The sequence below is a fragment of the Grammomys surdaster genome, unplaced genomic scaffold (assembly GCF_004785775.1).
Source record: "Grammomys surdaster isolate TR1022 unplaced genomic scaffold, NIH_TR_1.0 145, whole genome shotgun sequence".
Classification (NCBI taxonomy): domain Eukaryota; kingdom Metazoa; phylum Chordata; class Mammalia; order Rodentia; family Muridae; genus Grammomys; species Grammomys surdaster.
The window spans coordinates 4,326,183-4,351,243 of NW_021604603.1; the positions used below are offsets into that span (position 1 = coordinate 4,326,183).

Sequence of the window (25,061 nt, forward strand, 5' to 3'; positions counted from 1 at the left end):
GGACAATGGCAGTGGCAAGCACTTCCGATGCACTATTCATTTTTCCTAGTAAGTGGCTGAAATATGACTTCCAACTTAGAAGCACTATTTGATATTGTTTTCAGTATTAGTGGGATTAACTGTGAATGATTTCTACAGCGCTGTAAATGGGTAAGCTACTGCAGCATTTTTGTTATAAAAGGGGAAGTGTGTTAGAAATGTTTTCATGTGTTTTTCTAAATGGCTTTGAATGATACGGGAAAGTGCATTTGTAATTGCAGACAGATAATGTTCTCTGCCTTCATCACAGCAAGTAGGGAAAAACACAAGTTTGTTGTTGTTGCTGCTGTTTTTGAATAAAGGACTTTAAATCTTTAATAAGCTTAAAAATACTCAAAATGAAATATGGTTGATCCAGACATGGTGGGACATAACTGTAACTCCAGCATTTGGAAGGCTATGGAAGAGCTCAAGGCTGAGGTTAGTTACATACACAGTGACACTCTATTTCAATTTCACTAAATTATAAAAACAAAACAAAACCAGGGCTAGTTCCATTTCCAGGATCTTTAAAAAACAGCTGGCATGGGGGCATATACTAATAATTCCAGAGCTAGGAGGCAGAGATAGGCAGATTTGTAGTTCTCATTGGCTGGCCAGTCTCACCTACTAGCAAGCTCCAGGCCAGTGAGAGACCCTGACTCAAAAAACAAAGATAGACATCACATGAGGTTGTCCTCAGATTGCACCAAGGATGTCTTTAGGCTTCTACATGCACAGAAAGGGGGGGGGAGGGGAGGGGGAGGGAGAGGAGAAGGAAGAGGGGAAGAGGGGGAGGAGGAGGGGGAGGGGGAGGGGAGGAAGAAGGGGAAGAGGAGGGGGAGGGGAGGGAGAGAAGAGGCAGGAGGAAGGAAGAAGAGAAACAAAAAGGCTACTTTAACACAATAAAAAGGAAGCTGGCATGATGATGCATGCCTTTAATCCAGCACTTGGGGAGAGAGAGGCAGGCAAATCTCTTGTGAGTTCGGGGCCAACATGGTCTACATGTGAGTTCCAGGACAGCCAGGGATACACAGAGACACCGTGTCTCAACAATAAAAGCAAAAGGGAAAAGCAAAGAAATAGTGACAAGGATAATTATTCAGGCTTAGACAGTTCCCAAACAGGAAAATCCAGGGCCTAGAATAACACAGCCTTTTAAAACTTGCCTAGGGCCCAGCAGGGCGGTTAAACGCCTGACTCTTAGCATGCAGGAGGCTGAGAGCTATATTAATCCTGCCAATCTGTACTACAAACTACTTGGTATTGGTACAGTGACAGGCAGGAAGATCAGTGGAATAGAATTGAAGACCCAGAAATGAACCCACACACCTGTGATCACTTGATCTTTGACAAGGAAGCTAAAACCAGTGGATAAAAGACAGCATTTTCAACAAATGGTGCTGGTTCAACTGTCAGTCAACATGTAGAAGAATGCAAATTGATCCAATCTTATCTCCCTGTACAAAGCTCAAACCCAAATGGATCAAGGACCTCCACATAAAACCAGATACACTGAATCTAACAGAAGAGAAAGTGGGGAAAGGCCTTGAACACATGGGCATAGGGGAGAAGTTCCTGAACAGAACACCAATGGCTTATGCTCTAAGACCAAGAATTGACAAATGGGACCTCTAAAATTGCAAAGCTTCTGTAAGGCAAAAAACACTGTCAATAGGACAAAACAGCAACCAATAGATTGGGAAAAGATCTTTACCAATCATACATCCAATAGAGGGGTAATATCCAATATATACAAAGAACTCAAGAAGTTAGACTCCAGAGATCCAAATAACCCTATTAAAAAATGGAGAACAGAGCTCAAAAAAGAATTCTCAACTGAGGAAACTCGAATGGCAGAGAAGCACCTAAAGAAATGTTCAGCATCCTTAGTCATCAGGGAAATGCAAATCAAAACAACCCTGAGATTCCACCTCACACCAGTCAGAATGGCTAAGATCAAAAACTCAGGTGACAACAGATACTGGCGAGGCTGTGGAGAAAGAGGAACACTCACTCCTCCATTGTTGGCAAGATGGCAAGCTGGTACAACCACTCTGGAAATCAGTCTGGTGGTCTGAGGGCACAGCTATACCACTCCTGGGCATATACCCAGAAGATGCTCCCACATGTAATAAGCACATATGTTCCACTATGTTCACAGCAGCCTTATTTATAATAGCAAGAAGCTGGAAACAACCCAGATATCCCTCAACAGAGGAATGGATACAGAAAATGTGGTACATTTACACAATGGAATACTACTCAGCTATTAAAAACAATGACTTCATGAAATTCACAGGCAAATGGACGGATCTAGAAAATATCATCCTGAGTGTGGTAATTCAGTCACAAAAGAACACACGTGGTATGTACTCACTGATAAGTAGATATTAGGCAAAGAGTGTGAAATATCCACAATACAACTCACGGATTGCATGAAGCTCAAGAGGAAGGAAGGTCAAAGAGTGGATGTTTCAGTCCTACTTAGAAGGGGGAACAAAATAATCTAGGGAAGTAGAGAGTGGGAAGGACTTGGGAGGAAGAGAAGAGAAGGAGGGGAAAAAGGGGAAGAATCAGGTATGGGAGGAGTTGGAGATGTCAGGAAATTAAACAGAGGTGTGTAGCAATGGGGGGATGGGGAACTGGGAGTGACAACCAAAGTCTCAGATGCCAGGAAAGCAGGAGCCTCCCAGGACCCCACAGGGATGACATTAGCTGAAATACCCCACAAATGGGAGGGAGAACTTGTCTAGACCATATCCAGAGGTTAAACATGCCCCCCCCCCGCCAGGTTGAGGGATGGGGCCACCCACCCATCTCCAAAATTTTAAGCCAGAATTGCTCCTGTCTAAAGGAAATACAGAGACAAAGAGTGGACCAGAGACTGAAAGAGAGGCCACCCAGAGGCTGCCCCACCTGGGGATCCATCCCACATGCAGACACCAAACCCAGACACTATTGCTGATACCAAGAAGTGCTTGCTGACAGGAGCCTAATACAGCTGTCTCCTGAGAGGCTCTGCCAGATCCTGACCAATACAAATCCAGATGCTTGCAGCCAACCATCAGACTGAGCACAGGGATCCCAATGGAGGAGTTAGGAGAAGGATGAAGGAGCTGAAGGAGGCTTATCTGGCATCAATGGGAGGGGAGGCCCTTGGTCCTATGAAGACTTGATGCCCCAGTGTAGAAAAATGCTAGGGCAGGAGTGGGTATGAGTTGGGGGAGGGCATCCTCATACCCCCCGGGGGCGGGGGGGGGGGATAGGGGATTTACAGAGGGGAAACTGGGAAAGGGAATAACATTTGAAATGTAAATAAAATACCCAATTTAAAAAATAAACAAAACCATTAAAATTAGAATTCATTAGCCAAATAAAATTTGTCTTCTAGATAATTTTAGAAAATTGACTGTCTTCTCTTTGTGTTGACATTCGCACTACCGATGCCAAAGCCATGGTAGGGAAATCTGCTGGTGGGTAAATATACCTTATTTAATCAAGGCAACTGCATCAAGAGGCCACTCAACCTAAAATGGACTTTTATGCAGTGATAAGGATTGTTGGTTTAGGGGCTGGAGAAATGGCTGAGTGATTAAGATCTGGCCGTTCTCCCAGAGGATCCAGGTTTGATTCCCAGAACCCACATGACAGCTAATAATGATCTGTAACTCCAATTCCAGGGGATCTAACGCCCTCTTCTGGCCTCCTCTGGTACTGCATGCACCTAGTGCATAGACATACATACAGGCAAAACATCCCATACACAAACCATTTAAAGGATTACTAACAATTAAAACTAAACCTTTTGAGAGGATATCTTTTTAGTATTCTGTGTGACTAAGTGGAAAGCATATTTGAAGTCCTCTGTGGCTCTGCAATATGATGGTTGTTTCTAGGAAAAGTACTTGGGCAGGGTTGAAAGATGAACTAGCCACTTTTTCAAAATATATTATTTGTACAGAAAACAGTAACTAACAAAAAACTATTTATTATTCAGACATCAAAATGAACAAAGTCTCAAAGAAAATAGGAATTTTTGTTGCTATAATAAAATTTGACCATGCAAATGAAAACCAAAATTTTGCGAAGCACAGCCACCATCAAGAGCTTGACAGTTTCCTTATACTCTTCTGATACTTACACTGGGATATCTACAGTGCAGTTTTTTGTTGCTACTTTATAACTGTAATTTCGATACTGTATGAATTGTAGTGTAAATATCTGATATGCAGGATATCTGATATGTGACCCCCAAAGGGGTTAAAACCCACAGGTTGAGAACCACTGGTCTACAAGTATGGTCAGTTACTATTATATAATGAAGTGTATCTATATTCAAAAGATCTGCATAAATCAATGAGCCTGTGTTTTTCAAATACTAAATAGTGTTAGAAAACCAAGCATAGGTAAAAGATTAATTCAAAGAATAAGTTAGATTAATGGGTTTTGCTATTGTTTTGTTTCGTAGACAAGGTCTCACTATGTAGCCCTGGCTGGCCTTGAACTCACAGAAATCCACCTGCCTATGATATCCAACTGCTAGGATTAAAGCCATATGCCACCACACCAAATGATTGATGGGTTTTAATGCAACGGAGTAAGACAGTGCATTGATACAGTTTCAGTCTCCATTTCCAACTAACATTTAACAAACTAACAATGTTGGGGATATAGTTCAGCTGGCAGAATGTCTGCCTAGCATACACACAGCATCTCTCTGCAGCTTCTTCAGCATGGTTTATGACCTCATTAACCTCATAAACCATACACAGCAGTGTACATCTGTAATCCCAGCCCTTGAGAGGTAGAGGCAAGAGGATTAGTTCATCATTATCTTTTGCTGCACAACAAGTTCAAGGCTAACTTCAGATATATGAGAACCAGAAAAAAGCAAGAAACAAAATTACTGCTGCTGGAAGTTTTGATAACCATCTAAGAACAATACCTGTAACTGACTGACCAGTCTATTAAAATACCTTTGCTGTTTCCAAGTATATATTCATGTGAGACTCAATTTTCTTTATATACTTCAATTAAAATGTCAGAACCATATTGAGTGCAGAGACAGAGAGAGAGAGAGGGGGAGGGAGGGAGGGAGGGAGGGGAGAGGGAGGGAAGGAGAGAGAGAGAGAGAGAGAGAGAGAGAGAGAGAGAGAGAGCGCAACAGAGACTATTGGGAGAGGGATTAGGCAAGAACAGCAATCTCTGAATTACTTTAGATAAAGTACCCCAACTCTTCAAACCATTCTCCATTTCCTCTACAAAGTGAAGGACAATACACTGTTAAAAGCATTAGCTTTTGCAGTCAGACTGAACAGGGCTCTGCCGATGCACAGGGGTATCTATCAAAAGTTCAGTGTACTCATCCAAGGCCCTGGGAATCTACCCACCTGAGAGAGCTGGGAACAGTTCCTAGCATTGTTTTTAAGGCAATACTTTAACAGCCACACACACCAAATGTATTTAATCCTCACTCACCATGGCTCTCACTAGTTCTTATGGAAGGAAAGTAATCTGATTTAAAAATGTCTCGGAATAAGCCAGATATGGAATTTGTATGTCTAATTTCAGAAAATTCCCTAATTTTCAGAGTACTGTGGATTCTTAGATGCAGGAGTTATATGACTGAACTGCAAAGAACCATCCTAGTGATGCAGTCTGAACATCGCCTGACTGCCAGTGCCTCTGCGCCACCCACCTGCCTTGCTTCCAGAAGGGTATGATTGGAGTATAGGAGAGAGAGAGGATACTCCCTGAGATCCTCTCCAGTGGATAAGGACTAAATTTAGATGTCCTCTGCCCACTCCATCTGCAGCTGTGCTGCTGACTCATGACTGCGACATGGTCCATGAGCAGATTCACCCATCTGCAAATCTCTGCCCATGCCTCTGCCCAGACAGGAGCTCATTCCTTTCCATGGGAAGGAAGCTAAACAATCTTTGGGTGTTAACCATTATAACAATGGGGGAACTTCTTTGCTTCTAGTCAAATCTGTGGCTTAAGTGCATTTCCTCTTAGCTTGTTTTCCTAAAGACACACAAGAATATTACTAAAGAAAAATTTGTTTTAAGCTCTGAAATAGAGGTATATACTTAATTCTAGTCCAAAAGAACTATTCCAGAAGTGGCTTGGTAAATAAAGATTTCACACAATCAACATACAGTAAAGACACGCTCTAATGGAAAGCACTCTTTTATCAATAGTATGGGTACTGTGATCTTTCTACTGTACTTAACACTACTCTCTAGATGGAAGGCTGAAGTGACTTGGGGTTGACTAAAGCCAGAGTTAATCTGGGAGCATAGGGCCTTACAAAACAAAGTCCTCTGCATCCCAGAATAGCCTCCAACTGTCAGCACCACCAAGTGCTGGCTCGCAAGGCTGACCTTGCTGTTGTGTCCCAGGAGAACTCTAAGGCTACCTGCTTTGCGTGCAAACAACCCTTCACAGAGTCCAGCTCTGGGTGCTTATTAACAGAAGCTAGGTTTAGTATAGCCTAGCTCCTACATTTTTTTAATCTTTGTTTGCCTTACTTTCAATAGATCCTAATGGAAAAGGTACTGTCACTTTTAGGGGTCGGGGGATACCAAAAGACACTGCTAATTACCTCAGACTGCCCTTAGAACAAAGAGAAAAATTGAAATCCAGGTGCCTGATAAAAACTTATAGTTAGAATGTGTAGAGTATATTTAAAACTCATAAAAAGCAATCTAACTTTAAAAATGGGGGAAGACTTTAACAGACTTGTTTCTGTGTTTTAAAATGTCCAAAAACACATGAGAAAGTACTTAGGATCACCAATCATTTTGGAAATACAAATCAATACTACAGTTGACACGTCTTTAATCCTAGCACTCAGGAGGCAGCCACAGGCAGATCTCTGAATTCCAGGGCAGCCTGGTCTAAATAGTGTGTTCTGAAAGTGAGGCTGCACAGTCAGAGTCTGTCTCAAAACTAAAATAAATAGATAAATTAACAAAAAATTAAGTTTTTTTTCCAGGTGTGATAAAATGAAACCTGTGTCCATTGCATTAGTGTACTATGGTATAGTCTCTATAGAAACAGCAAGGTGGTTCCTTAAAACAAAACTAACAAACAAACACCCTGAAATTGCCTTTTCTGTTGTATCTAAAAGTAGAGTTTGAATCATAAAAATCAAAAGATTTGAAAGCAGTGTCTCAAGAGTTATCTGGCCAGGCAGCGGTGGCTCACGCCTTTAATCCCAGCACTTGGAAGGCAGAGGCAGGTGGGTTTCTGAGTTCGAGGCCAGCCTGGTCTACAGAGTGAGTTCCAAGACAGCCAGGGCTACACAGAGAAACCCTGTCTCGAAAAACAAAAACAAAACAAAACAAAAGTTATCTATACAGCCAATCGTCATGGAAGCATTTGCTCACAATCCAGAAGAAATACCTAGAGCCCATTAACAGATGAACAGATAAGACAGATGTGGTATTAAATACATCACACATATGCAAGAAGGAATATGGCCCTACTGATACCTTGGTTTCAGATATCTGCTTTCCAGAACTGGGAAGAGTAATTTCCTGTAGTTGGAAGCCAACAAGTTTGTGGTAATATGTTACAGAAGTCATAGAAAACATCAAATTGACACAGATTAGGGAATCCAAATCTAGAGACTGCCTTCCTCTCAACTTCTTGCTACATTAACTGACAATATCAGCAGTCACTGATCCCTTCTTTTCCAAATGAAAAGCTTCCCCCAAAGATTACACAGTTTTTCAAAATAATATATTAACTATAATGCTTTCCTTCTTTAACCCAAGCTTTAGCTCAAATAGTAAAGGCCTGACAGATCTAAGCCCGTGGTTCTCCCATGGGGTAAAGTGGCTGGGATAGGGTAATCATGTAGCCAGGCTTCAAATTCACTGTGTATAGAGGATAACCTTAACTTGATCCTCCTGCCTCTACCTCTCAAGTAGTAGGAATACAGGTTTGTGTGACCACATCTAGATTTGCTGGAGGTATTCTGGATAAACACCAAAACAGAAACTAAATCTAGGTAGGACAGCGAGCAGTACAATAGATGAGCTCCCTGTGAACTCCAAATCTATAAATTCAAAATTCTTTTGCTCCCATAAGGTAACTTCGTCATATGCCAAGAAATTATACAGGTCACATAGTATTAAGTCTGGAAATCTCCGCCATCAGCAGATCACACTACAAGAGGCTTTAACACACAGCCCTTAAGACTGACTGATCCAGCACTTCAGTCAGTCCTTCCAAGTACCTGTCTTCCACTCCAAACATGATATAATGTGACTGCTGCTTAACTGAGAACCATTAGAGCAGTCTGCAGTGTGACAGGTGACTCCAGCTGCTGTCAGTCCTGTGTGAAAGACTCAGAACTCCACTGGCAGAGAATGTCTGGCTCTCATGGTAAGAACTATATCTGTCTATGCACTCACTGGTCAGGCAGGCTCTGGACACAGATCAGTGGCCTTTCAAACACAGATGGCCAAGAGACAGCAGAAGTGAAGAATTTTCCATTAGCCAGACGTAATGGTACATTCCCCCTAACTCAGAAGTCAAGAAAGCTTGAGGCAGAAGAATTGACAAGTCCAAGGCCACCCTGGCCACACAGTGAGACTAAGGCTATAAGGCAGCTATAGCTATATAGTGAGATGCTTTCTTAAAACACAAAAAACAAAATGTCCCATCAACTGTCACATTAATTATGATTCTTGTTCTCAGTAGACTAGCATTTATTTCAAGACTACATGTTTATAAATTAAGACCAGAGAACATCTTTCTTCCCTTACCAACAAACACGATTTGTGATATGGCCTAAGGATTAATAATACTTAAGTTTCAAAATTATGAGGCTGAAAGATGACTCTGTAGGTAAGATGATTACCACCAAACCTGACAGCTTGACTAGAAGGAAAGAATCAACTACCACAAGCTGTCCTCTGACCTCCACACTCACACACATGTGCATGCACATACAAAGAGGTGTCATTTTAACATTGTTAAATGGAGTTGGAAAGATTAAAACGCTGGCACACTCTTCAAGGCCAGTACTATCTTCACAGAGAAGACTCATGCTTCGACCACCCAGCCTCTACTCTCCGCTCCTAAGAGTCCTGACTTTGAAGAATAATAAATGAAGTCTATTAGTACTGGTAAGAAGACCAAGGGTCATTTTTTTTCCTTAGAACAATCAGCATACATATATGAAAAACTTTAATTCTTATTTTTTTTGTTTTGTGGCACTGGAGACCAAGTACACACTAGACAACAGACCCCAACACTAAGCTCTATAGTGAACACTTTTTTTGGAGGGTGGAGGGGCAATGAAATGGTGCTTGACACCAAACCTGACAACCTGAGTCCATTCTCTAGCATTCACAAGTTGGAAGGAAAAACTGGCTCCAGCAAGCTGTTCTCTGATCTTCACACAAGTGCTATAGCACACACACACACACACACACACACACACACACACACACACAAATAAATGTAATTTTTAAAGTATAACTTAATGACTTATGTCAAATATTCAATTGCAGAACCAACTAAATAAATGTTTTCTATCTACCAATATAGAAGCATCTAAAAATTGAGTCCATGGGCCAGGGATAAGATATCACTTTGTTTATGAAACATTTGTAATTCTTGATACCATCTCCCTAAAAATAATTTTAATATATATAACTTGTTATTAGTCTAATCCTCTAAAAATTTTGTTTGAGTAAAGTAGACAATTAGTGAAATTGGATTGGCCACTGAAAATTAGACTAAGTATAAAATATAAACTACAAAGAGCCCACTGAAGCGTCTTCATTACCATCCTATTTATTAGCATGAGTCTGGATTAGAAAACTCCTTCATATCTTGGCTACCTGTTTTAGCCACAGCCCCCCAAAGGTCTATTCTGCTGCCAACTTGGCTTGTAGAATAAATTGCTGTTCCATGGAGAGGGATTTTTGTATTTAACTCCAGATCACTCTGTGCCTATAAACAAGTGTTTCACAAGCCACAGGAGTACAGCTTGAAAGCCACGGCTTGGGCAAAGAGCCATGGCTTAGGAAAAAAAAGCAGGCAATTCTGCAACACAAGTTGGATAAAGCATAGAAGCCACAAAGAAATAACAGGAAGCTGGGCAGTGGTGGCACACACCTTTAATCCCAGCACTTGGGTGGCAGAGGCAGGCAGATTTCTGAGTTTGAGGCCAGACTGGTCTACAGAGTGAGTTCCAGGACAGCCAGGGGTATACAGAGAAACCCTGTCTTAAAAACAAAAAAAAAAAAAAAAGAGAGAGAGAGAGAGAGAGAGAGAGAGAGAGAGAGAGAGAACAGGAAGTTCAGATTCACCCAATATGAGCCAATACACAAAATTTATCCTAAAGGGACCTATTAAACAGAAAATTCTTTTCCCAATGTATTTGAAGTAAGAGTTTTTGTACAGCCAAAATTCTGTAATATACTGGTCGATATCACATTCATGCCCCATATATTCCATATATCATATGCAGTAAAAGATACTAAACAAATAGTTATATAACCCTATGTAGTATACTATGCTAGTTAAATTTTAAAAATAGACTGTGGAATGGAATTCCTGTATTCAACTTCCAGGCCTACTGATTAGTAGTTCAGTGATCTCTTTAACAAGCTTCTTCACCTGTCAAAATATCATGTCAATAATTGTAAAGACTTTGTGGGGTCCCAATTAGGAAAGAATAAGTTAATGTACAGAAAACCCTGAGCATATGGAACATAGTCACATGCTACATAAACAGTTGCTATCATTACTAAACACCTAACAGTGTCCAAGAGTCTGTGAGGTTCACTCTTTACCATACAAGGAAACTAATACACACACACACAATTATAAATCTACAACAATAGCATAAATATAGTATGAAGTCTCCATGAGTTAGAAGTAGACCACATTCAAGTTTTACTAGTAATAGAAGTAAGTGAACTGCTGTCTACAGACACTGGTTCACATTACCAAAGAACAGGCTAAGGATTTGTCAGTATCCGTAGTCTCATGCTATGAAGTGCTTTTCTACTTAGTCATGTAGCAATCACTTACAGGCACATCCTACATTATTCTAGACAGTCCTCTGGAGGACATGGAGGGGAGAAAATGAGTAAGGTTTTGCTATTTTGTGAAGGCAAGAGAAAAGACAGTGGTCCAATCCACTGAGACTGGTGCTGTAATATAAAGATATAAGAGCAAGCCCTATAGTGTGCAGTAAGAAGTTACTAACAGGGTGGGTGGGGTATGACGGACAATGCCAGAAGATATGACTTACATGTCATGAAGGAGGAGTTAGCCAACTAGACAAGCAGGGACAATGACAACTTGCAGAAACAGCATACACAAAGGTCTACAGAACAGAGGAAAGTGTCAGTTCTTTGGAATGGTAAGAAATTGGCATACTTGAACTCAAATAGAATAAGGACATATATGGAGATCTAAGTAAGGGTTCATTTGCCAGACTGAAAAATTTGAGCATGACTCTCTAGGCTAATAGGAGAGCAGCGGATACTGTACACGGTACCTACGAAGGCTCTTGTGCCCTAACTGCAATAAAGAGTTTTGCCTCTTTCCTTCTGACAAGGGGAAGAAAGAGTGATCCTGCCAGAGTTACACCAGAAAGTGTGATGGCAGTGGGAATGCAAAGATTGAATTTTGCCAGGAAAAGCTCATGGTAAAGTCACCACTCAGGCCACAAATGCAGGCTACCAAGGATGAGCTACTGAAGTAAGGGACTGGGGCAAGTGGGTTGCATGGGCTGAGAGTGCGAACCTGAGAAGCTTTCCTAGCACGAAGGAGGTGAGAAAGAACTGCACTGAGATTGTTAGAGCTTGAGGCTGTAGTTAACTGTGACATTACTGAGTCTACATCTTAAAGGCTACTTCTGTTTCTGAGTCCCTCTAGTGCTAATTTCTTTGAAAACTACCTACATTCAGGAACTCTTATCTGTAGAGCAAACTAGCATGTGCTGCTATCCTTTCCAGGTTAAATAATCCTAAAGTGAGCCTAGATATATGGATGCCAAGCAGCCAGCCTCACAGCTGTTCCCTGACCCACAGCAAAGTCCTGGGTGGGTGAGTGTCATTAATACTGTGACATGACCTGGCAAGGAGCATTATTGTACAGCAGCCACAACAGGGGACCTGAGGTTACGGTTAGAGGCTCTCAGCTATGCTGAAATCTCTTTAAAGCCACAGGTTAATAATGACAGTGGTAATTTTATAAGAGGATGTCACAATTTCTCCTCTTAACTTGAAATCTTAGGAATATAGACTGGTTGGCAAATCAAAAATGTTTTAGATGCATAGGGTATTGTAAAAATAGAGGTTCTTTTGCTTTTGTTGCTGAAGCAGGGTCTTACTATATAGACCAAGTTGGCCTCAAACTTATGGCAATCCTTCTGCTAAAGCATGCTGAGATTCAGGTATGTGTCACCAGGCCTGGCTAAAATGATATTGTTTTGTTTTTCAAGACAGAGTTTCTCTGTGTAACCCTGGCTGTCCTGAAACTTACTCTGTAGAGCAGGCTAGCCTTGAACTCAGAGATCCTGTCTCTGGAGTACTAGGATTAAAGGTATGCTCCACCACAACTGCCTAAAAAGTCTTTTAGTACATTTTTCCCATATCTGAAATCTAGACATGGTAAGATATGCCCATTACCCCAGCACTTGGGTAGCTGAGACAGGAGGATCATAAATTCTAGGTCTGGCTGCCATAGTTACATTCTGTCAGAAGAGAGGTTGAGAGGAGAAGATGGAGAGAAGAAATCCAAATTGGGCATGATGATAAATGCCTATAATCCTAGCACTTGTGAGGCTAAGGAAGACCTTACCTCAAAAAAGACCCAAGAATAGGCCAGTGACATAGCTCAGTAGTGAGGGGGCTCACTCAAGAGCCTGAACCTAAGTTCAATAACCAGGAATCACACAGTAAAGACAGAACTGACTCAATTTGTCTTCTAACCTCCATAGACACACACACACACACACACACACAATTATATAATTAAATGTAATAAATCCAGATTTTAATAATAAAGAGCAAAAGGAGGGAGATGTTCAGTGGATAAAGTGTTGCCTTTTGCAAGCACGAGCACCTGAATTTGGGTCCTCAGCAACACACAAAGCAAGGTCTGGTAGCTTGAACCTGTAATACAAGCACTGGGGAGAGAGTGTAGAAACAGGCAGATTCCAGGAGTTTGCTGTCCAGCCACCAATCTAGCTGAAACTAGATTGATCTAGCAGACTCCGGGTAAATTAAAAAAACATGTCTCAAAAAGCAAGGTGGACAGGAATAAAGGAAGAGATACCATAGTCAATGTTTGGCTCCCATAAGTGTATACAGAAGTAAGCATCACACACACATACACACGCATAGGAACACACAGGCACACAACATGGAAACGATGATGATGGCAACTATAACTATGACAAAAGATAACAAAATCTATATTCAAAACTCCTTTTAAGCCAGAGGTGGTGGCGCACGCCTTTAAACCCAGCACTCAGAAGGCAAGAGGCAGGTGGATCTCTGTGGATCTGAGGCCAGCCTGGTCTACAGAGTAAGTTCCAGGACAGCCAGAGCTACACAGAGAATCCCTGTCTATAAAAAACAAAACCAACCAACCAATCAAACAAACAAAAAACCTCTTTTTTAAAAATCTGGGGCTAAGAGCTCAGCAGTTAAAGAGCTGCTCTTCCAGAGAACCGGATTCAATTCTAGCACCCACAGGGTGGCTCACAACCATCTATAACTCCAGCTCCAGGGGATCCCTGGAACTGACTCCCTGTTCTGACTTCCGAGAGTAATGTGTGTATGTGGTACACATACGCATACATACAGGAAAACACCCATACACATAAAAATAAAAACAAATGAATCTTTTTGTAAAAGTTACATAATGTGTGTCAGTACTAGATCCAGATCCACAAAGTACCAACAGGCAGAAGTTAATAAAGTTGCTTCTTTGGGCAGACCACCGGTACACAAACATCCCCACTGTGACCTCCGATACTCCAGCCTGCATTAGTAATTCACACTACCCACCCTACCCACTGGGTATTTTCTCAAACACAGTGAAGTGGAAAGAATTTCACAATAAACATCCACATACCCAACAAGTTCACTGTCAATATCCCATCACACTTGCTTTAACCAAACCAATTCCTTTATCAGTCCATCACAGTGCAGACATAATTTCCCCACATACTTCACTACACACACCAACACTGCATTTCAGTGTTTGCTTTCAGTATAATTTTTCTTTTGCATACTGAAACTGTATTTGAAACTGAAAGTCTAATGTCCATACTGGCTGAGTTTTTACAGTGTCCACACTGCTCAGGCCACTGCTTTAGGTGTCTGAGTTCTGACAGTGTCCACACTGCTCAGGTCACTGCTTTAGGTGTCTGAGTTCTGACAGTGTCCACACTGCTCAGGCCACTGCTTTAGGTGTCTGAGTTCTGACAGTGTCCATACTGCTCAGGCCACTGCTTTAGGTGTTTGAGTTCTGACAGTGTCCACACTGCTCAGGCCACTGCTTTAGGTGTCTGAATTCTGACAGTGTCCACACTGCTCAGGCACTTTTTAAGGTGTCTGAGCTGATCCTCTGAGGCTTCTGACCCTGTGCACAAAACCAAGTTTTTCCTGTACTACTCTGAACTAAGCATTGTCCACAACCAAGGAAATACTGACTATAAGCTTTTTAAAACTGCAGTTGACTTCCCTTAAAACAGCATCTTATTTCTGAGGGATCTTAACAGCATAAATCTACAGAGAACCAAATTTGCACCAGGTAATACACATTCACCACTGCAAGTGAAAAAGAAGACACTTATGGGAAGACTTTAGAAATGTAAACAATTTGCTTAGCACCAAACTCTGCATGCCCTAAAGGAGAGTATTGCAGTGGTTAATACAAGGTGATCAGTAACACAAACAGCCCTTGAGTTCCTACACAAAAGAGCTAGATGCCATTTTCCCTGAACAGCTTGGTGCTAAACTCATGAGGGAAGTTTCTAGGATCTAACTAGTTCGAAAAGGCATTCATTTCCAAGCTCAGGAATAAGAAAATAGTTTCAAGAACAGAACAATAAGGAGGAACCTGATGGAGTAATACTGAGAAGCAGGCAGGAATCTGGAAAGGGTTCAACAACTATCTTAAGGTAAAGACTTTCTGTACAGCCAGGCAGTGCCACAGCATCCCTTTAAGGGAATGAAAATGAGAAATGTCCCTGACTCCTCTGTTGGGAAGTGCTTACTTATCTGCAATCCAATCCAAGCCTCTTGGAACATGTCACCGGCAGTGGGCTCTGAGTTAGGTAGAGCTTGCCAGTGCTGAATTTCAGACGCTGTTGCAGAGGTGACAACGGCTAGGGAGAGATCGTGTGTTGCCTTGATCTTTCAATCTCATTTATTCAGTGGCCTCGAGTGCAAGCTCTGAGCAACTGTCTATCTAGGACAGAGGTAGAGGGCAAATCTTAGAACGGAATGGAGACTGCAAGGTACTGTATAGGCCGAAGGATTGACTTTACATGTCACAGCCCATCCCAACTAAATTTCCTGGCTGTAAGATAGAACCAAATGTAACTTTCCTTTATTTCAGGCTTATGTAAAGACACAGAAGGTAAACATAAAGACAAAATTCTAAAGGACAGTGCAACGGGCATACAGTTTAGTAACAGAACAGTAGACTGGCATACATGGGGCCTTGTATTCAATTTGTAGCACCACCAAAAAAAAAAAAAAGGAAGGATGGAAGGAGAGAGAGGGAAAGAAGGAGGCAAAGAGGGAAGGAAGGAGACAAGGAGGGAGGGAAATATTTACATATTAATCCAATTATTGCAGTTAATATTTGATCACTGTGTTTATAATAACAAATGTAGTAGCTCAAGCCTGTGATCCCAGCAATCGGAAGGCTGTGGCAGGAGGATGACTGCCATTAGTTTAAGGCAGCTGGGTAACCCTGTCTCAAAAGATCAATAACAAACTTTTTTATTTTATTTTAAAAGTGCAGAGTTTATAAACTTCCTATGAAAAGAGCCAAATAGAAAGAACTTTAGGCTTTCAGAAGCCACAGGCACTCACAAACACTAAACCCCATCACTGTAATACAAAAGCAGCTATTCATAATACTGAATCTATGAGTAGCTATGTTCCAATAAAATTTTCTAATAAAAATTTGAATTTCATGCATTTTTTACATGTGATTTTTTAAAAAACCTCTCAATTCTCTAAGCTCATTTAAAAAATTAGCTTAGGGGTAGCTTGCTGGCCTCTGATTTCAAACTTTGGCCAGAATTTTTGAATTCAAATAGCAGATGTAAAACTTAAGAGAAATAAGACCTAGTCTAACTTGTTAAACTTCTTCCTGTAGCAGTTACCTCATCATGAAGATGGAAATAACAATAATTATTTTCTCTCTTAGAATGATGGGTGTTGGCGAGCTTCACGCAGCCAAAGCCCGGCGGAAGCGACTTTCTGGCCTGCGCTTTATAGGCCTCTCTTGTGTTTCCTGTTTCCTCTTTTACCGAGACCTGCCAACATGGGCCGCGTTCACACCAAGACTGTGAAGAAGGCGGCCAGGGTCATCATCGAGAAGTACTACACGCGCCTGGGAAATGACTTCCACACCAACAAGCGCGTGTGCGAAGAGATCACCATTATCCCCAGCAAGAAACTTCGGAACAAGATAGCCGGCTATGTCATGTATCTGATGAAGCAGATTCAGAGAGGTCCTGTGAGAGGTATCTCTATCAAGTTGCAGGAAGAAGAGAGAGAGAGAGGAGAGATAATTATGTTCCTGAGGTCTCAGCCCTAGACCAGGAGATCACTGAGGTAGATCCTGACACCAAGGAAATGCTGAAGCTTCTGGACTTTGGCAGTCTCTCTAACCTTCAGGTCACTCAGCCTACAGTTGGGATGAATTTCAAAACACCACGTGGAGCTGTTTAATCTGTTATGCCATATTTTCAATAAACCTGAAAAAACAAAAAACAAACAAACAAACAAACAAAAAAAGAATGATGGGTGTTGTGACCTGACGTGGCCAGGGAGCTGGAGCACTGATAGCACAACTTAGCTGCCCTGAAGACTGCTCTTGGTGATCCTGAACTGATTCCTTATAACTTCTAACACTTCTCCAGTGCCTCTTGGCACGGAGCCTGCCTTAGGAGCTTGTCCCTACCTTGCAGGCAGGAGCCATCATCTCCTGTGTTTTCAGTCACCAATGGCAGCGCACTGTATTTTATTTCAGTTGCCTTTGACAGATCAAGTCCCAGCCAGACGCCTTTCTGTAGACTGTATGGAAATTGTATTCCAGTATCTAGCCTAGTGCACTACACAAAAAGCACATGTTTTCCAGATAGTATTATTAACAGAGCAGAAGGTAACCCAGTACAATAATAACTCGAATAGAAACTGCCTTATTTATATGACAAATATGAGTAAAATTAAATATGAAATGATGTCAAGACAATTCTGAATAAAATAAATCATGTTGGCACATCCATGGTTCATCCTGATGCTGTTATCAGTTGGTAGCAAACATCCACACACTGATAATTACCATGCTAACATTTAGCACTATCTCCAATCTAAGTACGTACACACACACACACACACACACACACATCTGTGTATGGTAGTGGAGGAAATAGGAGACTAACCAATGAAATCTGAGAACTCCACAAAAAGCAGTAAGTTACCAGAACCGGAGCCCTTTTCTGAACCTACTCTTATGCTCTTAAACTCTTGGGGGGGGGGGGGGGGAATAGTCAATAGACAAAGGTATGCTTCCTGACCTACCTGCCCTACTTGGGCAACCCAAGACTCTTGTCATTTTCACCAGGCCAGGGTGTCCTGCCCTTTGCTCATACCACTGCCAGGCATGTCATGCTCTCATATCCGGTGAATCCTGTGGCAGATACAACACAATCTTACACAAGGTTCACAATGTCTCAGTAGGGTATGTACAGGGATTTGAGCCACAAGAGTTCTGTCCTCGGCATAATTAATACCATCTCATAAAATTGACTTCTAGCCTTCACGGACCTCAATCTAGCAGACTTGCAGGTGACAGGGTTTCTTACCTGGGAAAGTGAGTCTGTGTGAAAGAAGTGGATATTTATGACCACACATCCTGCTCCTCACTACTTTCCTGCTTTCTGCCTGGGAGTCAGAGAGCCTGGCTGCAGGCTTGTGACATCATCTCCTCAGAGAGGTGTCAGAAGAGACCTTACTCCTGCCAATGGGGCCATAATTTCCTGTCTTTAGAGTTCCTGCATGCTGTCTTTGGTGCTGTACCTGAACGCTCTTCCAAGAAACCAACCATGCTGTTGCCTACCTGTCAGCCCATGACATCGATAACTCTTTCAATAAGCTTCTTATCCCCAAGAATTCATCTCAATGTGTCCTTGATTTCTAGCCTTCATGGGACTAGATCGTTAGGGCTAGAGAAATTTGGTTTGGTTTGGTTTGGTTTGGTTTTTAGAGCAAGGTTATCTTTTTTAACTTTTCTATAAACCACTTGCCCTTCTGTTTCTACCATGAGTTGATGAAATCCAAGATCCTCACTAGAAGTCAAGTAGATACCTTAGGATTTCCATTGCTGTGGTGAGACACCATGACTAAAGCAACTCTTATAAAGGCAGACATTTAATTAGGCTGACTTACAGTTTCAGAGGTTCAGTCCATTATCATCATGGTGGAAGTCTGGCATCATCATGCAGGCAGACATGGCACTGGAGGAGCCAAGAGTTCTATATCTTGATACACAAGCAGCCAAAAGGAACCTAGATGTGTTAAATTGGTACTATCTAAGTTCTGCCACACGGCTTGTTAGTTACCTCTCCTTCTTAGTCTTGTCCTGGCACCTGCTTCTTCATCCATGTCTGGCTGGTGATTGACTCTTTCCCAGAGTTTCTCTCTCTGGTCAGGATATCACCCTATCCTCTCCTGCCTAGCTACTGGCTGGGCAGCTCTTTATTAAACAAATCAGAAAGTGCCTTAGGCAGATGAGGAAAGACAGAGAAACATCTCTGTGTACAAAAAGATTCTCCCCAAAACACTGTACATGTTTTCTGTAAGGTACATACTTAGAATATCAATTATTGCCTTTCCAATGTCTGTGTAAATCTACTATTTTATTCATAACCACAAAAGGTGCTTATAATTTGAATATATACTGTATTTCACTGCCTCCCTATGTTTCTACATAGAGCTAACTTTTATTGCTATAAACAATGAATGAAGGAACACTTCCATGGCTGAGGGTTCAGTAAGGACAGCACTTGCCGAATATGTGTAGGCCCTTGCTTTGGTGTAATAAATAACAGATAACTGGTGAGCATTTCCACACATAAATCTATGTCGTTAAAGACTCTTGAAGGGCAAATTATATTTTTATAAATCCTGCCAAATTGCCTTCTGAAGAGAATTTGCCTGGCTACAAGGCAGTATTTGAGACTATTTCTCCAAGTCCATCTGAATATCCATACTTAACATAAGCAATTTTAAATTTTCTGCTAAAACACTAATCAAAAAAGTAGTGTTTCAATAGGCATTGTTAATAACAAGTTGAACAGTTTCTCACATGTAAAGCAGATTTATTGAGAAATGACTCACATTTGATACCATTTACCTGTTTAGAGTATGTAACCAAGGGCTTCCTGTGTACTAACATAGTTCTGCCATTGAGATACTCCCACAGCCTTCTCATAGTGGTTCTGACTCATTTCCCTGATGACCACTGGGACAGTTTATATTGTTAACTTCACCAGTTCTTGAATCACTACGGCATGCCTCTGAGCATGCCTACAAGGTTAACTGAGGTGGAAGAACCACCTTAACTGTAGAAGGCACCATTCCATGGTGGGAGTCCTAGACTGAATAAAAAGGATACTGTGAGCCAAGCCAGAGCAGTCACCACGCTCTGCACTTCCTGATTAAGAATGCAATGGGACAGCTGCCTCACACTCCTGCCACTATGGCTTCCTCACTACAATGGACTGTCTTCTCTAATTACAAGCTAAAATAAACTGTTTCTCCTCAAGATGCTTCTTGTCAGGTTTTTTGTTACAGCCATAAGGAAATGTTCTACTTTCACTCCGCTGCTGTGATAAACTACTCTGATTGGCTTTGACTTGCAGGTCACACTCCAACACTGAGGGAAGTCAAGCAGGAATCTGGAACAGCAAGCATGCAGGAACACTGCTTGCGGATTAGCTCATGCTTCTCTAGCTTTCTTATACAGCACCAAATCACACATCTGAGAACCAGGACCTCCACAGCAGGCTGGGCCCTCCTGCATCAATCAATAATCAAGACCCCACAGGTATGCCCACAGGTCAATCTGACCTTTATATAGTTCCTCAGTTGGGGCTCTCCGATGACTGGAAGCTATGTCAAAATGACAAGGCTAACTATAACAAGAAATTAACTAGTACAACATCTGTTCTAGAAATTAGCTAGAACATCTTTTTGCATATGCATTGGGCACTTGCATCTATCTCTTCATTGGAGATGTGACTATTCATCTATTTTATGTGAAATATTTAAGATTTTATTATTGATTTATAAGAGTTCTATATATAGTCTAGATAAATGTTACTTATCAGCTATGCAATTTACCACTATTTTTTCCCATTCTGTGAGTTGTCGAGTTTTTTAAAATAATATGTGTATGAGGGTGTTTTTCCTGCACATATGTATGTGTATCTGATGCATGCCTGGTGCCCAAAGAGGCCAGAAGAGGGGGGTTGGGTCTCCTGGAAGTGGAGGTACAAACAGTTGTAGAGCATCATGTGGGTACTGGGAATTGAACTGAGGTCCTCAGAAGTAAAAATTACAGTTATGAAGTAGCAATAAAAAATACTTTATAGGTTGGGGTCACCACAACATGAGGAACTATATTAAGTGGTCACAGCATTAGGAAGGAGAGAACCACTGTCTTAGGGTTTTTCCTTATTCAGCATTTGCTGGAGACAGTCCAGGGTGAGAATCTGGAGATAATGTTCCACGGTCTAAAACAGGTAGAAGCACTGCCTATCCAGAGACACTCTGCCAGGTAACTCCCATACTAACTTCCTTGACCTTCCCACACTTCCGGTTTCCTAAGCTTTAGGCATCCATTAATCTCTTTAAAAAATCCAGATCTAGCAGGGCTATGGTGGCACATGCCTTTAGTCCCAGTACTCTGAAGGTGGAACTCTGTGAGTTTGTAGCCAGGCTGGTCTACAAAGAGTTCCAGAAGGACTCTGAAGCACTAAGCTCACCAACACGTTCTTGATAACGTCCTTTCCAAGTAGTAAGGTGAGTCCAAACTATGTTTTACATGTTGTTGCTCATACTGTGGTACCAAAACTAAAAATTATTTTCTAAATCAGAATCCCTGGAGAATATCTCTCTGGTTTTCTCTAAGTCTTTTATCTATTGTGGGTTAAATGTTATATATGATATGAAGAGTCTAACTACATCCTTGCAAAGATATTATATTATTATTGATTATTATTACTATTAGTGTGTGTGAGTGTGTGTGTGTGTGTGTGTGTAAAAGCCACTCACGTTCAAGTGCCTGTAGTGTCAAAAGAGGGCATCAACTCTCTTGGAGCTAGAGTTATTGGCAGCTCTGGGGTCATAAATGTGAGTGCTAGGAGCCAAACTAAGGTCCTCTGAACAGAAGAAAGCACTCATAACTACCCAGTCATCTGGCTCTCTAGCCCCCAACTTCACAACGTCATCTCTTTTACATGTAACTATTCACCTTTCCCATGAGACATTTGTTGAAACTACTACTCTTTCCCCATTTACTGGTGTTGGGACACCTTTGTTAGAAACTACTTAACCACCTCAGACTCTCAATTCTACACCAATGATTGATCTTGAGCTAATACCACAATGTCTTGTTGTGTGAAATGTCAGGAAACTGGAGTGTTCCTCCTTTGTTCTTTTCTGGATTGTTTTGGCCATCATAGTCCCTTGCAACTCCATATGGATGTCACATTGTATTTTTTATTAACTGCATAGATAATTGCCAATGATCAACCTGTTTTTTTCATTTAAATAACAATTTTTAAGTTGCTAAGTAGAAAGATCAATATTCTAGATATAAGCCTTGGGAAACAAAACCTGTTTTCTAGACTGTCACTGACCTTTCAATTTAAAAAATATGTATCTTTTATCATACAGTCTGAGTTTCATTTTGTGTAGGAAGCCTTTTTCTTCCCAAATCTTACTTGCTTTCTAATAAAAATATTCATCTGTAGTTCCTATTAAAAATTAGAATGGCTGGGCGGTGGTGGCGCACCACCCTCTTTTGCGGTGATGCCAAAAGAGGTGATGCCCTCTTTTGACACTACAGGCACTTGAACATGAGTGGCTTTTACACACACACACACACACACACACACACACACTCACGCCTTTAATCCCAGCACTTGGGAAGCAGAGACAGGCGGATTTCTGAATTCGAGGCCAGCCTGGTCTACAGAGTGAGTTCCAGGACAGCCAGGACTACACAGAGAAATCTTGTTTCAAAAAAAAAAACAACAAAAACAAAAAAAAATTAGAATGTTTTACCTACAATTTTGAGTAGGATTGTGCTTATTTTATAATGACCATAATAACAGAAAATACTATGAAGCCCACAGTGTATCCGTAATTATTTGAAACCCTTTTGTGTACTGACTCAATCCTGGCAGTGCTCTGCAGTGCCCACTGTTGTAGGGGAGTCAGGAAGATGACACATTCTGACAGTGTTACTAGTGTCTCCACAACAGCTCCTGCTAGGCTTAGGAGGGTGTGCTGCCACACTCAGCTTCTCAATGGTTTCTGTAAACCTTATATATGTTGGTCATGCACAAAAGCCAATTATCAAGCAATATGCTCACTAGACCCTTTATATTTTGTTACTAATCACTAAGAGATCTATGCAGCAAGTCAAGACATTTATAAATAGCATTACCCCACTGGTGCTCTAAGAAAACAAGTAAACAGTTGAAAAATCCATATCAGTTCTCACCTGAGAAACCTGTGATATGAAAAGATAACTGAAACACACTGAAGCACGTGGAACAACAAGAGCTCTCACACTAAACTGCAGCAATACAAGTACACTGCCAAGCACTCTGAGTAGCACTTACAGTGAAGAGCTAATTCCAAAAAGTTGTCCTCTGATCTCTACACACTCACTGTGACATGCACACACTCATGCACAATATAAGAGAACTAGATATATGAAGAATAGCAAATCCTCAGCTCTGACATGAATTACTCAGAAAACAATGTCTCTGTGTGTTGAATGAATGCTCATCTAGTTAAAAGTGGCTGAACTTGCTAACAGATCCCTCATAGTCCTTTATCTCTTTTATCTTTAGCTGCTGCCCTAACAGTTCTGACCGTGAACTACTGAGCTGCTATGATTTGAATGTAAACGTCCCTCCTGGGTCATGTGACCACCTGGTCGCGGGTGGTGAAGCTGCTTTGGGAGGCATAATCCTTTAGGATATGAAGCCTAGGGAAATAGGTTCCTGGGAACTCAGGTCTTTGTACATGCTGTCTCTGGCTTCCTTCCTGGCAAGTTCTTTCCTGACTACAAATAACCCACCGACACTAGCTGTCATGTCTCCATGATTGACTGCATCTCTTCATACTGTGAGCCAAACTAAACATCTCCTCCTTTAAGTTGCATCTTGCCTGGAATTTGGTCACAATGAGAAAAATAATATATTTGTCTGTGAGATAGTCAAAAGAAATGACAAAGGCAAATAATTTTAATATACTATATATTAGCAGATACATAAAAGGATTTGGGATAATTATTTCTTGGACCATCCCTATAAACCATAGAAAGTAAAACACTGGCTATCCCATTTGAAGTCTTTAAGGTAGTTTGAAGAACAGTGTGGAATTATGTCAGTAGTTACAGGTAGTTTCCTATTAGCTTAGGACAAATACAGACGGACACACCATCATAATTGAAGATCATTGCACAGCAACCCATCTGGAAAGGACCGATGCCTGAGTCCAGGCATAGGCCACAGAAAGATGCTGAAAGATGATAACACAAACCTCTTCACAGTTCATCAAAACTACTCCAACACTCATTCACAAAATACTCAAGACAATCTATACCAAGTCAAACTGAATGACCCTTCTTTCTTTTCTATGAAAGTAAGATAAATGATTTCTGTCCCCACTATAGTCCAGGGGGGAAAATGAAGGCATAACTTTTCTCTTCTTTCATCATCATCATATTATTATTATTATTATTATTACTACTAATATTTTAGAAGTCTTGCTATATAGCCCAGCCTGGCTTCACATTTGCAATCTTCCTGCTTCAGCCACTTTACAGAATTATTATTCTTACACTGAATAACTAACAAATAACTGAGATACTCTGACAATTTTAATAACATTACAAGTATAGCCAGGCAGTGGTGACGCACATCTTTAATCCCAGCACTTGGGAGGCAGAGGCAGGCGAATTTCTGAGTTCGAGGCCAGCCTGGTCTACAGAGTGAGTTCCAGGATAGCCAGGGTACACAGAGAAACCCTGTCTCAAAAAAACAAAAAACAAACAAACCAAAAAAAAACACCCAAGTATATATTTTTGTACATATATGTGTATGAATAAGTACTTATAATATATACATTTATATAAGGGATAAAAAACATACATATAACCAGGGAATAATATATGTACCATCATTAAGAGAGGGTACCTATAAGAAAGAATATAGCCAGACATTGGTTAAGCAAGTGGTTCTTTTTTTTAAAGATTTACTGTATATTTATGTATGTGAGCAAACGATTGCTGTCTTCAGACATATCAGAAGAGGGCATCAGATCCCATTACAGATGGTTGTAAACCACTATATGCTTGCTGGAAATTGAACTCAGAACCTCTGGAAGAGTAATCAGTGCTCTTAACTACTGAGCCATCTCTCCAATCCCAAGTAATTCTTTTATATACTGTTATCAACACAATCTAGTTACCCCAACAACCACACAAAGCCTTGATAAAGATGGGGC

General features: G+C 41.1%; 1 protein-coding gene and 1 pseudogene across 1 annotated transcript in view; one reads left to right on the forward strand and one right to left on the reverse strand.

Moving 5' to 3' along the window:
- The window catches only part of Ppp1r12b (protein phosphatase 1 regulatory subunit 12B), a 198,072-nt gene that overhangs the window by 147,036 nt on the left and 25,975 nt on the right, over positions 1 to 25,061 (reverse strand). The gene's annotated exons all lie outside the window — the stretch shown is intronic.
- LOC114618828 lies at positions 16,568 to 17,024 on the forward strand (annotated as a pseudogene).